Raw genomic sequence first — 14,536 nt, 5'->3', positions numbered from 1 at the left:
GTCTAAGTCACACTCCATACATATTCATAGCATCCAATTAAAAGAACTGTTGTAATTAATGAGTCTCAAACTGGTCTTCCGCTATTAGCATTGAAGCTTTTATTTTTCATTTAACAATACAGTCGCAGCTAATTGTGCATTTTTGATTGGTTTAATACTGATAGTTAATAATATTTAAAATTGAGTTTTAAAACTCTTATTCGAAAGATTGCACCACCGCCAAACTCCAGGGTTGTTTTTATGAGAATTTAGTATGATTTTGTACAAAACAATATATGCCAGAATTAGTACAAAGCTTACAAATTTCTTTCTTTCTGAATGCAATGAAAATAATTGTCAACACCCCTAATGCTATGCAGCTAAAGACTGGTAAGTCGAGTAAATACAGGGCAAAATGTCAAATTAGCAATGATAATAATAATAAATTCAAGTTTTAAAAAAATGTGCAAATTGTATGAAATTGAAAAATTTGGAAAATAATGTAATTAAAAAAAGCTATCATATTTGTTTTAATGACAAAATAGGATGTTCTCAACACAGCATGATTTACAAACTAGTCCAGTAGGAACAAGACCGAGTCCTTAACTTATCTAACGTCGCCTTTTGGGGTTGTAGGTTTGCGTGCGAGCCACTTAAAGCAACAATTTGTGCTAAAATGTTGTTTAAAAATGAAAGAAAGAAAAAGAAAATTATTAGCATTTTCTTCTTTGACCACTGAAAACAGTCCAGTAAGAACAATAAGTGTGCTCAACTTTTTTGTACAATTTTGGAACTAAACTAGTGAAGAGTTGACATATCAAGCAGAAAATCAAGGTCAGTTTGAGACAATTATTGATAACTAAATCTTAGTATCCAATTTTTGTTTGTTTGTTTTGGCACTAAGAATGTCCTAAGAGACTCCTCGTGTCCCGCCAAGCAGCAAGTTTGAGGGGGCCCGTCTTCAATTCAGCTTCGTTTCTCATCTCTTCTTTTCTGCTCTCTCACTTTTTGGAACAAGGGGCCACTGCTTTTTGTCCTGACGGGTGACCACGCCGGCCACTTCCTTGCATGTCGGGTGAGCAGGCGGTGGGATGCTTCGCTCCCAAGAGAAGGGTAAGATCATTTCAAAACGATACAGACTCTATCTGCTGTTAGGCGTGCATCACACTGGACTTTGTTTAAGAGTCCATCGTGTGCTTCAGGTAGAACGAGAGGCAGGTGCAATATATCTTTCCGAAAGGGGATTTACAATGCGGCTGGCAACAGCAGGCCTGCGATGATGTGCAGTCGATATACAGCTGGCGCCGCCCCATAAAGGCCTCAGCCTTCTTTTCGCCACATGATTTATCGTGGAGGCTCGGCAAGATGGTCTCGTCAAGCCCCCCTCGGTCCCAACCTGCCGTTTAGACTCGTTTTGTGCTAGCCTTTAGCATATCCGTTGTTAGGGTTCAGTTTTACAGCAGTACCAAAGATGGTGCTGTGTCCTTATGGACTCTTTGTGTTTGAAGGTCTCGACTCCACGATGATATAACCAAAGAACGACTTTATTTCCATACGTCGCTTAGAAAATTATATTAAGCTGGTCCGAAGAAAACCATAAAAGTGAGACAATGTGAAATTCATGGAAATTTAGTATGATTTCGTACAAAAGAATTAATCATAGAAACTGACTTTTTTTTATTTTATTTTTTTTAGATTTATCAATAAAATAAGCACCCTTAAGCACCCTGATTTTTTTTTTAGATTTATCAATAAAATAAGCACCCTTAAGCACCCTGATTTCGTACAAAATAATTAATCATAGAAACTGACTTTTTTTTTTTTTTTTTTTTAAGATTTATCAATAAAATAAGCACCCTTAAGAATGGGTATTCAATTAAAATATAAAGACGCCTGAAATTTGATCATAAAATAAAATCTCCATAAAATGGAGGTAATGCAAATCGCATGGAAATTTAGTAGGATTTCATACAAAAACAATGGGGAAAATTTTGTAGAAAGCATTTTTGTACGTTTATTGGATTTTTTTTTTTTTAGATTTATTGTTAAAATAAATACCATTAACAAGGGGTAATCAATTAAAATGTAAAGAGGCCTGAAATTTGCTCATAAGCCATAAAATGGAGGTAATGCAAAACATGGAAATTTAGTAGGATTTCATTCAAAAAAATTGAAAACCAAATGTTTGGAATATTTATTCGAATTTTTCTTTATCATTTAAAAAAAAAAAAAAAAAAAAAGAACATTTATTTATTATTATTTAGGGAGGGGGCAGCGTAGTGGGAGACTGGGCACCCCTCACCCCGCCCCGTGGATGATCATTCATTGAAAACTGACATTTTTTGTGTTTATTTGATTGTCTTAGATTGTCATTAAGATAAATGGCATAAACCAGGATGATGAAATTGGAAGATATAATAGGACATTTTAACAGCAAAATGTAGCTTGTTATGGGCACCATGTAGATGAAATATTCTGTTTTCACAACTTTACTCCCATCTGATGTATGAAACTGACCTTTTCAGATCAAGATTAAAGTTTGCATGGGAAAGTAGGTCATAGGGAGGACCTGGCTGGACGATGATTAAAATGTGCTGACAGCCATGTGTGGACCAATTTTGGGGGGGGGGGGTGTGATGACAGATCCTCATCTTCCTCGCTCACCCGAACTTTTGCTCACGCCACAGTTCACGTCCCACTGCAGACAAAATATGGCAACAAGGAGTTGGAGGGATGCTGATCTGCTTCCTGACGACTGCCCTTGAGCAAGCGACGTCTCTCCTCCTGTATACAGCGGAATGTAAGTTACATTTCCACTTTACAGTCGGTAAAACAAATGAAAAGTGCTATAGAAAATGGATGGATTGATAGTATTACAAGTTAAAATGTAACTTTCATGACATGCAAATTATCACTGGATGGCAATGTGCGATAACTGCAAAACAAAATAACTGCAAAGTTTTTAAAGTCACATTTTCACAGAGGAAAATTTTTTTCAAAAGTTGAACTTTTTTTCATATTTTATATTTTTTATTTTAATAGTTTAAAATATTTTTAATGAAAAAAGTATTCCTACAAATTAAAGCTCTAAATCAAGTTTGCACAAAGACAAAAAAGGTTTTACTGTACACATTTAAAATAGATGTTTTTTTTATTTAAAATTAAAATATATTTTTAAAATTAAATCAAAATTATTCCTTCAAATAAATAAAAAAAGACACAAAATGTACAGATTAAAAATATGAATCACGATCATGTAAAACTGATTTTCAAAACATGGTATGAGTACCACTAGTGGTAAACAAAAGAATGACTGAATTAATTACAAATAAGGTTTCAACATTTAAAACATGCAATACAATAAAACATATTAGAATCACACTTGGAGCTGTGCATACAAGCCTGTTTACATTTTTCTTTTGATTCTAGTACGATACATTTTTTTTTACTTTTCAAGTAGAGTACATTTTTTTTAAAGACAGTTCAGTTATCTTTAACTTTAAAGTACATTTCATTTATTCTTTAAGAATTGTTTGTTTTTAAACAAGTAAAATTCTTAGTTAACTTATGTACAATACACTTTCATTGAATCCTAATTGTTCCTTTTGCTATATTTTAGTGTAGTGTTAATCTACAAATTACATGTAATGTTTAAACTGTTTAAACTATTTCTTTTAATCCATTACTGTACATACTCTATATTTCATGTACAGTACATTTTGTACTTTTCAAATATAGTACATTTCAGTTGTATTTCACTTTACTACAAAAATCTAAGTAAATTTTTCCTGTTCTTTTATGTGCACTGCATCTTAAATGAATCAGTATTTATTTACATTTTTTTTTCTTTTCCTGTAAGCGCAGCGTTAATGTTCAAACTGTGCTTAATGTTACAGTGCCTTATTATGTATAAATACATACTTTAGGAATACCACCTGCCTCATTTTTGACTTGAACACTTAGACCTAATATGTTGATGTATTTTAACTTTGGTCAAGAGGCTGGTACTTGGAGTATTTTTAAGGCGGTACTTGGTGTTAAAAAAAAAATTGCTCTAAATAATAAAATATAAAACGTAAGCAAAAAAACCTTAAAAGTATACATTTGGAAAATAATATCTGAATACGTAAACATAATGTTATTCATAATAATAAAAATGAAGTGTAAAATAAAACATTGGAAAAAATACAATTACTACTAAATAAAACTTTTTTTATAATAATTAGAAACTTTTTTATGAAAAGACAGGAGTTAAACCTTAATTTATTTTATTATTTTTTTAAGGCTATATTTCTTAGTGGTGGTCATCCATTGCTATAAATTAAATCGCCCATAAAACGCCTTACAGACGCCTACATATACTGTATAAATACACTAGTCGTTTGCTGCCCTCTAGCGATTCAAAGGAGGTTGCAGGCACTTGTGTGTTACCGTCAGACTTTGGTTGTGCTAATGGTCTCTTTTGCTAAATTTGCAGCACGATTTCACATGGTATCATCATCTGATTTTGGGCACAGCATTAGGACTTTCTAGAGAAGGGTTGTTTGAATTTAATGCTTGATTTGTCATCATGGCAACAGTACAACGATACAGAAAATCGAGTCCAAACACTCGAGACAAATGTCGCTAACATCTGTTTCCTCTGTGTTACACAGCCTATCGCGTTATTGCAAGCAATATGTGACAACCCCATACACATACACACACACACGCCCTCAAAGAGACACGGTGTCACAGCAGCACTTGTCTACATTTTGTACTTGCTGCAGGAAAATAATTGCCTTATCTGCAACTGTCAAAATGATAAATGCCCCTGAGAGTGGCGAGAATTGACTGATGGAATTGGGGGGGGGGGGTAGTAGTGAGGATGATAGAGGGAGGGAAGGAAAGCGGGTAGGGAAGTCTAATCCCCGATCTGAACACTTTGTATAATACATGAAGTCCCCCCGCCAGTGCATTTGTATGGACTTGTAGAGAAATAAATTCAACAGAGGATCAATAAGCATCGGCAAATCAAACAGTTTGTTTTACGAGTGGAGTGAAAGGTTAACAACAATGTTATTACATGTCACAGAAAATTAGGGGGGGGGGGGGGGGGGGCAAATACATGAGGTAGCATTGGAACAATTAAAAAACTGAGACTATTGCTTTCCAACATCAGATTTTAATAGATTTTTTTTTTAAGTCAGTAGTCCCATACTTATTGTAAATTACAAATATTTTTAAAATAAAATGTAAATTATATTTACTTGCAATATTTGGAGAATAATTACATTAAATTAGTACATTTGAGAGTAGTAAATTAATTGAAAACACACAATACACCCACAAATATTAAATTTAATATATACATACATATACATACACACACACACACACAAAATATACATATATATATATATATATACAATATATGTATCGAAACCTATTTCATTAAATTCTGTAATTCAATTCTATAGTACTTTTGGAAGTAAATTTACCTTAAATATTCCAAATAAATGCATTTTAAAACTTTTAAAAGTCAGTAATAATTAACATTTTTAAACAAAATTTTTCATTTCAATAGTAAAAAAAAAATGTATTAAATTAAGTAGGTATTTTCTAAAAAAAAATTAAAAATCATTTACCTGTAATCTCCCGAAACAAACGTGAGTAAATCTTTAAAATGTTAATCATGATTATTAGAAATGAAAGCGATCCCCAATCAGTCACGCATTTTATCATGTATTATCATTGCAAATATGTTATCAAAACCTGTAAATTAATACAAAATGTTTTGGGGGGGGGAAATTCTATGTATTAAATATTATCAACAAAGACAACTTGCGACAGGTTAATGACCTCGCGCTTTCCACATCATTTCACTTCGTGGGCCGTCATCAGGAGACGTTAAATGCATCTAAATTATGAATTATGCTCCAAAAGTGATTACAAATTGAGCATTTTCACTTTAACCTTCTCTGACCTCAGCTTGGAAATGCATCGGCTTTCTAAAAAAAATAAATAAATAAAATAAAATAAATTTAAAAAATGAATGATTAAAAAACTCTCCACAGCCATGAGAATGAGCATAAATATTGGAACAGGAGAACAAAAACATCTGCAAATGAGCAACGAAAGTGTTTGAGGAATGATGTCAAATCATCACGTGTGCTTATTAATAACTAACCCAAACGCGCGCACACACATATTTTGAATGTGTTCAACACGTAAATAATAAATCATTGCAATAATTTGAGCATGTTAAATGAGTGCACAGCAGCCGGCTGAAGAGTTTTGGGGCCTTCCCCAAGGCTCAGCAACATCTGCTCAACACGTCTGCATCAATAACAGCCGTGTTATTTATTCTTTCTGAGTAATTGATGAAATACTCGCCTACTTCGTGGTAATTTACATGCTTGTATTCCGTATCACAAGTGGGGAGATTACCTGTAAAACTGATTTAGTTTTGAAAGATTTGATATTTATAAGACAAGCCAGTTTTCCCTCCACACATTGCAAGTGCTACCAAATTGATCCCACCAATTTTTTTCCAGGGCAAGCCATTATTATTATTATTATTATTATTATTTATTTTTATATTTTTTTAAACTTACGGACTTCCTAAATATCCATAGCACGGCAGCTCCGACCTGACGCCTCGCAGTTTGCCTTTGAACTCTCGGACAATTTTTTTTTTTTTTTTTTGTCTTTCTTGAAGGCTAACTTTAGCATACTCGGCTCCGTGTTTGGTGTCAAAATGGCGACACCGCCTCATAAAACAAAAACAAAAAACAAAAAAAGACGTACCGGTTTTTCTCCTTGAAGCACAAACAAATACATTCGCCTTCCCGTCTTTCATGAAACAACCTTTCATGCGCATCAATCTTTCGCTTCCTGGACACTTTGAGAACATTTGTGGACGTTTGTCAATCTGCTCTTACTTGTCGCATTAATTAAACACTGATGTGGACACTGCCATCTAGTGGCGGGATGTCGTCACTTCACAGGTAACATAATCGCCATGCATTGTGGGAAATGTCGTTTATGGTCAATGCACAATTTAAAGCAACATAGACATATTTTCAGGCAGTTTTTTTAAAAAACCAATTAAGTACTCGTGTGCCACATAAAATGACGCCACATCTGGCCCGCGGGCCTTGAGATAGACACTACATTTTCCATGGTTTACTTGTTCTTGTAACACTAGAGGGCGCTGATCGTTCGTGAATCAAAAATCAAAAGATACAATGAATAAGTGAACAAAAAAATGAAAGAAAAGAAAATTGAAAAAATAAAACAATAAAAATGTAAATATATAACTGAATTAAAATAAAAACAAAACAAAATCCCCAAATGAATAAAAAAGAAACGAAATGACTAAAAAGAAAAGAAAATTACAGACAAAAAAATAAAGATAATACATGAACAAAATAAATTATAAAAGAAAAGAAAATATAAGAAAATAAAACAAATAAAAAGAAAAAGAAAAAAAAGAAACACAATAGCAACATAGGTCAAATAAAATAAAAAAGAATAATTATATACAGATATATACAATTATAATATTCAAATAACAAATGAAAAGAATAATGCAAAAGAAACAAATGACCAAAAAATTGAAATTTAAAGAAAATGGAAAATTCACAAATTAAATATAAATAAAAATAAAAGATAATATAAAACATAACGCAACAAAAAATATTAACAAAATAAAAGTGAAAATAAAACGTCAGGTAAATATTATGAACATGTGAAAACTATGTTTTTATAATGCCTGCATGCAAACACCACACAAGGCAAGCCCAGATTTGAACCCAGGCCCTCAGAACTGTGAGGCAGACGTGCTAACCAGTCATCCATTACTAACATTATTGCTATTATTATTATTATTGCTTTTTATGTGGCCAGTTGTCACAGTAGCCCTGTTTACAAGCATGTGCGTGCTATGTAAGAAACAGTTGTGATATGTGTGTTCTAGAATTTAAGTGACGCTCTCTCCGCCCACTCTGTCAGCACCACAGGACGCATGTAAAGTTCACTTTGAACATTCCAGCTGGTCACAAAAGCGTCTCCAGGTCCTAATTGCCAGCGAAGGGAAAGAAGTGGGGAGGGGGAACAGTCAAAAAACAGTCACGGGTGTGCTCTCCTGCTCCCGTCCGGACCATCCGCATGCTTCCATGTGTGATTGCTTCCTGCGTGTCCAAAGTGAGGAAGTGCGAGGAATGAGGCCTTCAAAGGGTCCCGGCGGCGCTAATCCGCACTTAATGGCCACCGGGAGCAACCGAGCCCGACAAGCTCACATCCGGCAGGGGCCCCTCGTTTGGGATCATCATACGAACGTGTACTCTTCAAGTTTTGCGGAGATTTATATAGTTTGGAACAAATAGACGTATACATGTATTATTCTACTGGCTGTGCACGAAGTCTCTTTACGATTTTGAAAATGTGCAGTGCTGACTAACGAGTTCAATTTGTTCCATGAGCACGCTCGTAACTGAAAACAACCCCACAAAAAAAACTTTAAAAAAATAAGGTAAATAGCACCGCAGTTTGTTACTCTATAAAATCATACTGTAATAACATAATGGAATAAAATTTTGCATCATGATCATCGTGTAGGCTGACGTCAAGGTGACACTCTGCAGGCAACGGGGCCTCACCAGCAATCACTACGTAAGTAGAGTTCAGTTGTATTTAACTTGTAAATTCACTCCGTGCCGCACATTACAATTATTTCTTTGTCTTTGTCTGAAAGGCGTGCATACCTGAAGGTGCAGCAGACATGCAGATGTGCGTTAAGTTTTGAAAAAAATATTTCTTTTCCTAAAAGCAGTAATTGTGTCTCCCCTGACATGCGAGGAATGCTTATGTTGTACGTGATGTGTTAAGTGCAGCGTATACTGTAACAAAGTGTCATTGACTTGAGAGGATAATGACACACCGGAGCGCCTCTTGGCGGCTTTTAGATGAGAAGAAATGGTAGCTTGCGCGAGGCGTTGGCCCGCTCCCGTGTGTTTATGTGTGTTTGTGTGTGCGCGCGCGCCAGATAGAGAGCAGCTTTGTGTGGAGTGCAGAAGGATCAACGTGTTCCCTCCACTTCCCGATGCCCCGCCCCACCTTAATCTGGGAAGAATTGACCGCTGGGATGTACGAGATGGAGGAGAAGAGCGAGAGAGAGAGAGAGAAGGAAAAGGGGAGAAAAGAGGAAAAATAAGGAAAGTGAAAAATAAGGAAAGGGAATGAAAGGATGGCCAGCGACAGGCAAGGAAAGGCCAAGAGAAGAAAGCAGAAGGAAAGGAAGAGAAAAGGATGTGAGGAAAGGGAGCAAAGGTGAGAAGTGAGGAAAAGGGGGTGTGTAAAGGAGAAGAGCGCAGAAAGCGGAGAAGGAAGTGATGAGAGAAAGAAAGTGAAGAGGAGGATAAAGGGAGAAGGATACATGCAAAGTAAAAGAAAGAAGGAGAGATGGAATTGGAAGGAACAAAAAGGAATGAGATAAAGGTGAAAGAAGTAAAAAGAAGGGATGGAAAAGTAGGGCAAGGAAAGACGGGACGAGGAAAAGAGAAAGAGGAAAAGACTAGGAAAGGAAGGAAAGAAGACAAGGGTGAAAGGGGGAAAAGGAGATGAGAAATGGAACAAAAGGCGGGGAGTGTGAAAGGAAGGAAAAGGCGAGCAGGAAGGAGAAGAGCATAGACAGACGTCGAAGGAAGGGAAAGGGATAAGAGGGGCTTAGGAGAGGAGGGATGTTAAAAGGAAGATGAAGAAAAAGACAGAAAGAAAGAGGAAAATGAGATACGGAGTAAAGGGGTAGGAAAATAGGACTAGGAAGGGCGGCAAGCGGAAAAGAAATCAGAAGGAGGAAAAGGAGGGAAGGAAATAGGATGGAGAGGAGGGAAGGAAAAGGAAGTGGAAATTGACAGAAAGAGAAAATCAAAGGAGAAAGGGGATACTGAAGGAAACAAAGAGAACATGAGGAGATGAGAAGGGAAACGGAGGGATGGGAAACATAGAAGTAGGAAGAAGAGGCAAAAGGAGAAAGAAGGCAGATGAAATCAGGAGGGAAAGGACTGAAGGGATAAGGAGAAAAGGAAACAATAGGAAAAGAGAAAAAAGGAAATGAGAAGGAGACGGAGAGGAGAGGAAAGGAGACCTTTGTGACACCTGTACAAAGGAACAACAGTGTGAAATATTTCCGTGTTTGTGTATTTTGGGTCACTTTAGGGAGGAGTCGTGTAATTTCAGGGTGGGGGGGGGGGGGGGGGAGAATTTTTTATTTCTGTCAAATGTCAAAATGGGTCAGATTTAACCCGACAGTCGGAAAGGTTTAATTCAAGTGTGTGTTGAGGCCCACTAAGTTTCATTTTAGAGGCGAGTCTCAGTGGACACACCACACCTCTAATACAACACCCGCTACTCTATTTTTACTTTGCCCTGTCTTATAAATAAAAAGAAAAAAAATCCTGTAACCGTGTATCTCTAATAACGGCAACTCTAAACAACAGGCTGCTGCAGTCTTTCATTATGGTTCACGTTCAAATAAACGCAGTCACATCTCCTTCCTTTTAAGAAGAAGGAAAAAGAACGCTAAATGAAGGAAAAGGAATCACGATTGCCACGGAGAAAGGAGAGCCCGTTTTGCACGGGCAAGCAAATTAAAGACAAAAGTTGAAATCGATGGAGAATGTTCAACACTTTCTGAAAATGTTCAAACAGCAATCAACATGATTGAAAGGGAAAGGAATCTTACATGATGATGATGATGACCAAAATATAGAAGCGACATTGCTAAAAATGCCAAATTGCCCAAAAATGAGTTTAATCCAGAGGAAAGTGTGTCTAATGTGCCAAGAAATGTTCAGGCGTGAGAAGCCCTTCAAGATCGGACCCAAAGTTGTCAGGAAAGCATACTAAAACAGCTGAACTTTATTTGGGGTTAAATGGTGGCAAATGTGTGCTGACTCCTATTTAACACGAGTTTAAATGTCATTGGTGAATTCTGAAAACAGCCACATCCCCATTTAGAAGTGGGTGTGCACACTTGTGCAACCACATTATCCCAGTTATTTGGATTTTTTTTTCTAAAATGTGTTGTACAGGTCACAGGTTACATTATTAATGGGGGTGGGGGGGGGGGAGTTTTTATCTTACAAACACCTGGCATTTGAAGAGGGGTGTGTAAACTTTTTATATCCAATGTCAGGAATTGGGGCACACATAGTGGCGGAAGGTCATGCGAGTTTGCGCTTCGTTATTTATTTTTGTACGATTCAAGTCAGTTTTTGTTCCAAAAGAGAGCAACAATTGTTTGTCGAGAAGAGCGCGTCGAAAAACAAGTTTCCCACACCCGTGCAGATGAAAAGGGGCAGGAGAATCGCTATAGCATTGTTATTTTTAGAGCTAAAGTGTCATCAAAGTGGCACTCCGACACTCCACTTGGAGCGTAGCCAGTTACGGGACAAATGGCAAGCATCCATTCACTGCCTGGAAATGTGCGTGTTGTTGTTTTTTCCCCACTTCTTTTTAGCCACATAGACAAAAGGAGGTATTGATGCGAGCAAAAGACTGAAGCTTTTTTTGTGCTCCTCCGCTGGCAAGACCCAAAAAATGGCAGCGCATTTTGTACTCGAGTGGCTGCGCACTAATAAAAAGCACAAATGTTGACAATCATTTATTATGATAAACCCGTTGACTTGTTTGCAGCAAAACAGCAGTCTAGACAGGCCTAAATGACCAAAATTGAATATTAGCTTGCGACGTTGATTCTCGGCACACGCTTTCCACTTGTTGCTAGGGAGACGTGCAGGTCAACGTGCTGTTTCCATGGCAACTTGAGGGGGTCCACTGGCTCACATGGCAGATAAAGGACAGCGACAGGAACTTAAGACAAATTAACTTCAGAGTTTATTTCTATTATTTCTACCCATTAATTAATTTTTTTTGCTTGTTTTTCATCACAACACTATCTGCTGGATCTGGTGGAGGCACACATCCACATTTTCCCCAAATAATAATAATAATCATTGTGAAAATGATTGAATTTCATAACGATTTGTTTTTTGTTTGGAGAAAGTAAAGTTACCACTTGATCCAGTAGATGATATTAAAATAAAATAACTAATTAGTTAACCCTCTGGGTTCTATGGTGGGCACTTTTCAGTTCCTTTTTTAACAAAAACAGAACAAAAATTGTTATTATTTTATCATAGCAATATATATATATATATATGTATGTATGTGTGTGTATATATATATATATATATGCCAATTGAAATTGTGAAAACTACATTTTTAAAATTCCATATTACTTGCTGGATTAAATGCAAAAATACAAAAATAAAATGTTTCATTCTAGACTAATTTTTTTTTTTTTTTTTTTTCCTGTTTTCAAGGAGATTACATTTATCTTTTTTTGGAAAAGGGAGCAATTTGATGTAATATTCTTAGTTTACGAAGGAGGTGTTTAATGTCTTATTGCACTGCGTGAGGTTGAAGAAATTAAATAATTTACTGTGTTAAATGTCTGTTCTTCTATTCTTCAATGGTAATAATCATCAGGTCATTGATGGTTTAATGGTACACATACCTGACTTTAATAATAAATAATAATAAACCTCAATTGCTTCACCACTTTCCATCAAACGAGAAAAAGAAAAAGAAGCATAATTGCTCCTTCAATCCCAACAAGGTCATTGTTTGTTTTAGCGGGTGAAGTCCCACTCTTGTATGTTATCCAAGTGACTGAGGGGATAAACAACGAGCTCATAATCACAGCGATAAACGCGAATCAAGAAGCTGATTAAAACGAGCGGTCCAAACCAAGCAGGGTGAAAATATTTGATTGTATTTTGTTTAAAGGCTCTGGTGAAGATCACGTCACATGGAATCTTTTTTCACTTAATCAAACATTACATCACAGAGTGAGTGTTCATGTGACAGGAACCTAAAAAAAATAGCCCTTTTACTTCCCATTGACTTTAATAGTGCAGTCACCTTGAGTGCATGAGTGCAAGGGTGGAAAGGGGAAACCCAACCGTGTATAATCTTTCACATCTATATGCAAACAACTACGTTGTACATGTACTTCCTGTTTTGGCCTAGATGTGAGAAAGGAGACGTTTTAATATTAACAGTTACTTGTACAACTTCTTTGCATTTCCATGACATTTTACGATGTTAATTATTAAGGGTGCAAGGGAATGCCCAAAAAAATAAATCACAATTTGATGTGTACCTTGGTTTTGAGGTGCCTGTTCAGTTCCCGCTGGATACAGCAATGGAATACGATGCAAACATACAGCAAGTGTTTTTATTTTCTGTAAAGATGAACAGATTTTTCCCCATATAAAGTGGGGGGAAAATTACACTGCTTGCAGTAAATTCTCCAAGAAATCAAAGATTATCAAATGAAGAAAATGTGTTTGTTTGCGGAGTACTACGTGGCAACGAGGCAATTACACTTTCTTTCCCTTACCGATTCATTATTGTTAAGTCATTACAGCTACAGTTTAATAATTTCATAAGGGAAAACGTCCAATTTCAATTTATTCAATTATAGTTGCGGAAAATGATCAAAATTGGAACAAACTGAAGATTAAACAGCCTCCTCGAATGAACTGTGGTCCAATTTTGCGCGATGACCGTATAGTGCAGGGATGAGAAAAGTTTTGTGTTTAAAGGGCAACATTTGATTTTTAAAAATTACAGATGAGCCATGGGTCATTCAAGTCCAAATTCAAATCAAAATCTGTATGTAGAATATTCAAAATATATATATTTTTTAAAATCAGTTTATTTGAAAGGGGACAATGTAATTTCATAAAACACATGAAATACACATGGTTCATATAATAATCAAATATTTCATTCTCATTTTGTATTTTATTATTTAGAATGAATTTATTTATAATTAAATAACCAGTAAAATATTTATAAAATTATATATATATATATATATATATATATATATATATATATATAATGTACATGTGAAATTGTTTATTTTTTTATTTCGCTACTTACAATTAATCAAGTAACTATTATTATAATATAAATATTTAATGAGCTACAACAATTTGAAAAAAATAATAAATATATTTTAATCGAGAAATATAGGCCAAAACGGCTAAATGAATGCAACAAGTATTACAGGACTCTTGATAATGTAAATATTTGCTGAGCTGGACTAACGAGCGTAGCCATACTTGGTATACGACTGGTATCGTGTGTTACTTTTTGAATGGAACCCCATTAAATTAATAGCCCCAAAAGACCTCTACATGTTGTATTTTTACTTTTCATCATGGACAATGCCTTCATTGGACTAGGTGACACTTGTTGAGTGAGATGGCTTCGTCAAAAAAACGCTAACACCTCATTGGCTGCATCAATTGAATGCAACCTCCCCACAATGACTATGCAGCACAGTCATATGGTGTTTTTGTACGGGTGGTCACGGTGGTTTATGTGGCGATGGAGCAGGAGGGTGGGGTGACTTAATGTCCGTTATTCGGGGTGGTGGAACTGGTGAATGATTTTGTTTTATATTTGGACTATCATATACAGTGACTCCACCCATTTA

The sequence above is a fragment of the Phycodurus eques genome, chromosome 19 (assembly GCF_024500275.1).
Source record: "Phycodurus eques isolate BA_2022a chromosome 19, UOR_Pequ_1.1, whole genome shotgun sequence".
NCBI lineage: Eukaryota > Metazoa > Chordata > Actinopteri > Syngnathiformes > Syngnathidae > Phycodurus > Phycodurus eques.
The sequence above is the reverse complement of the archived record's forward strand: the minus strand, read 5'-3'. Positions refer to the sequence as shown.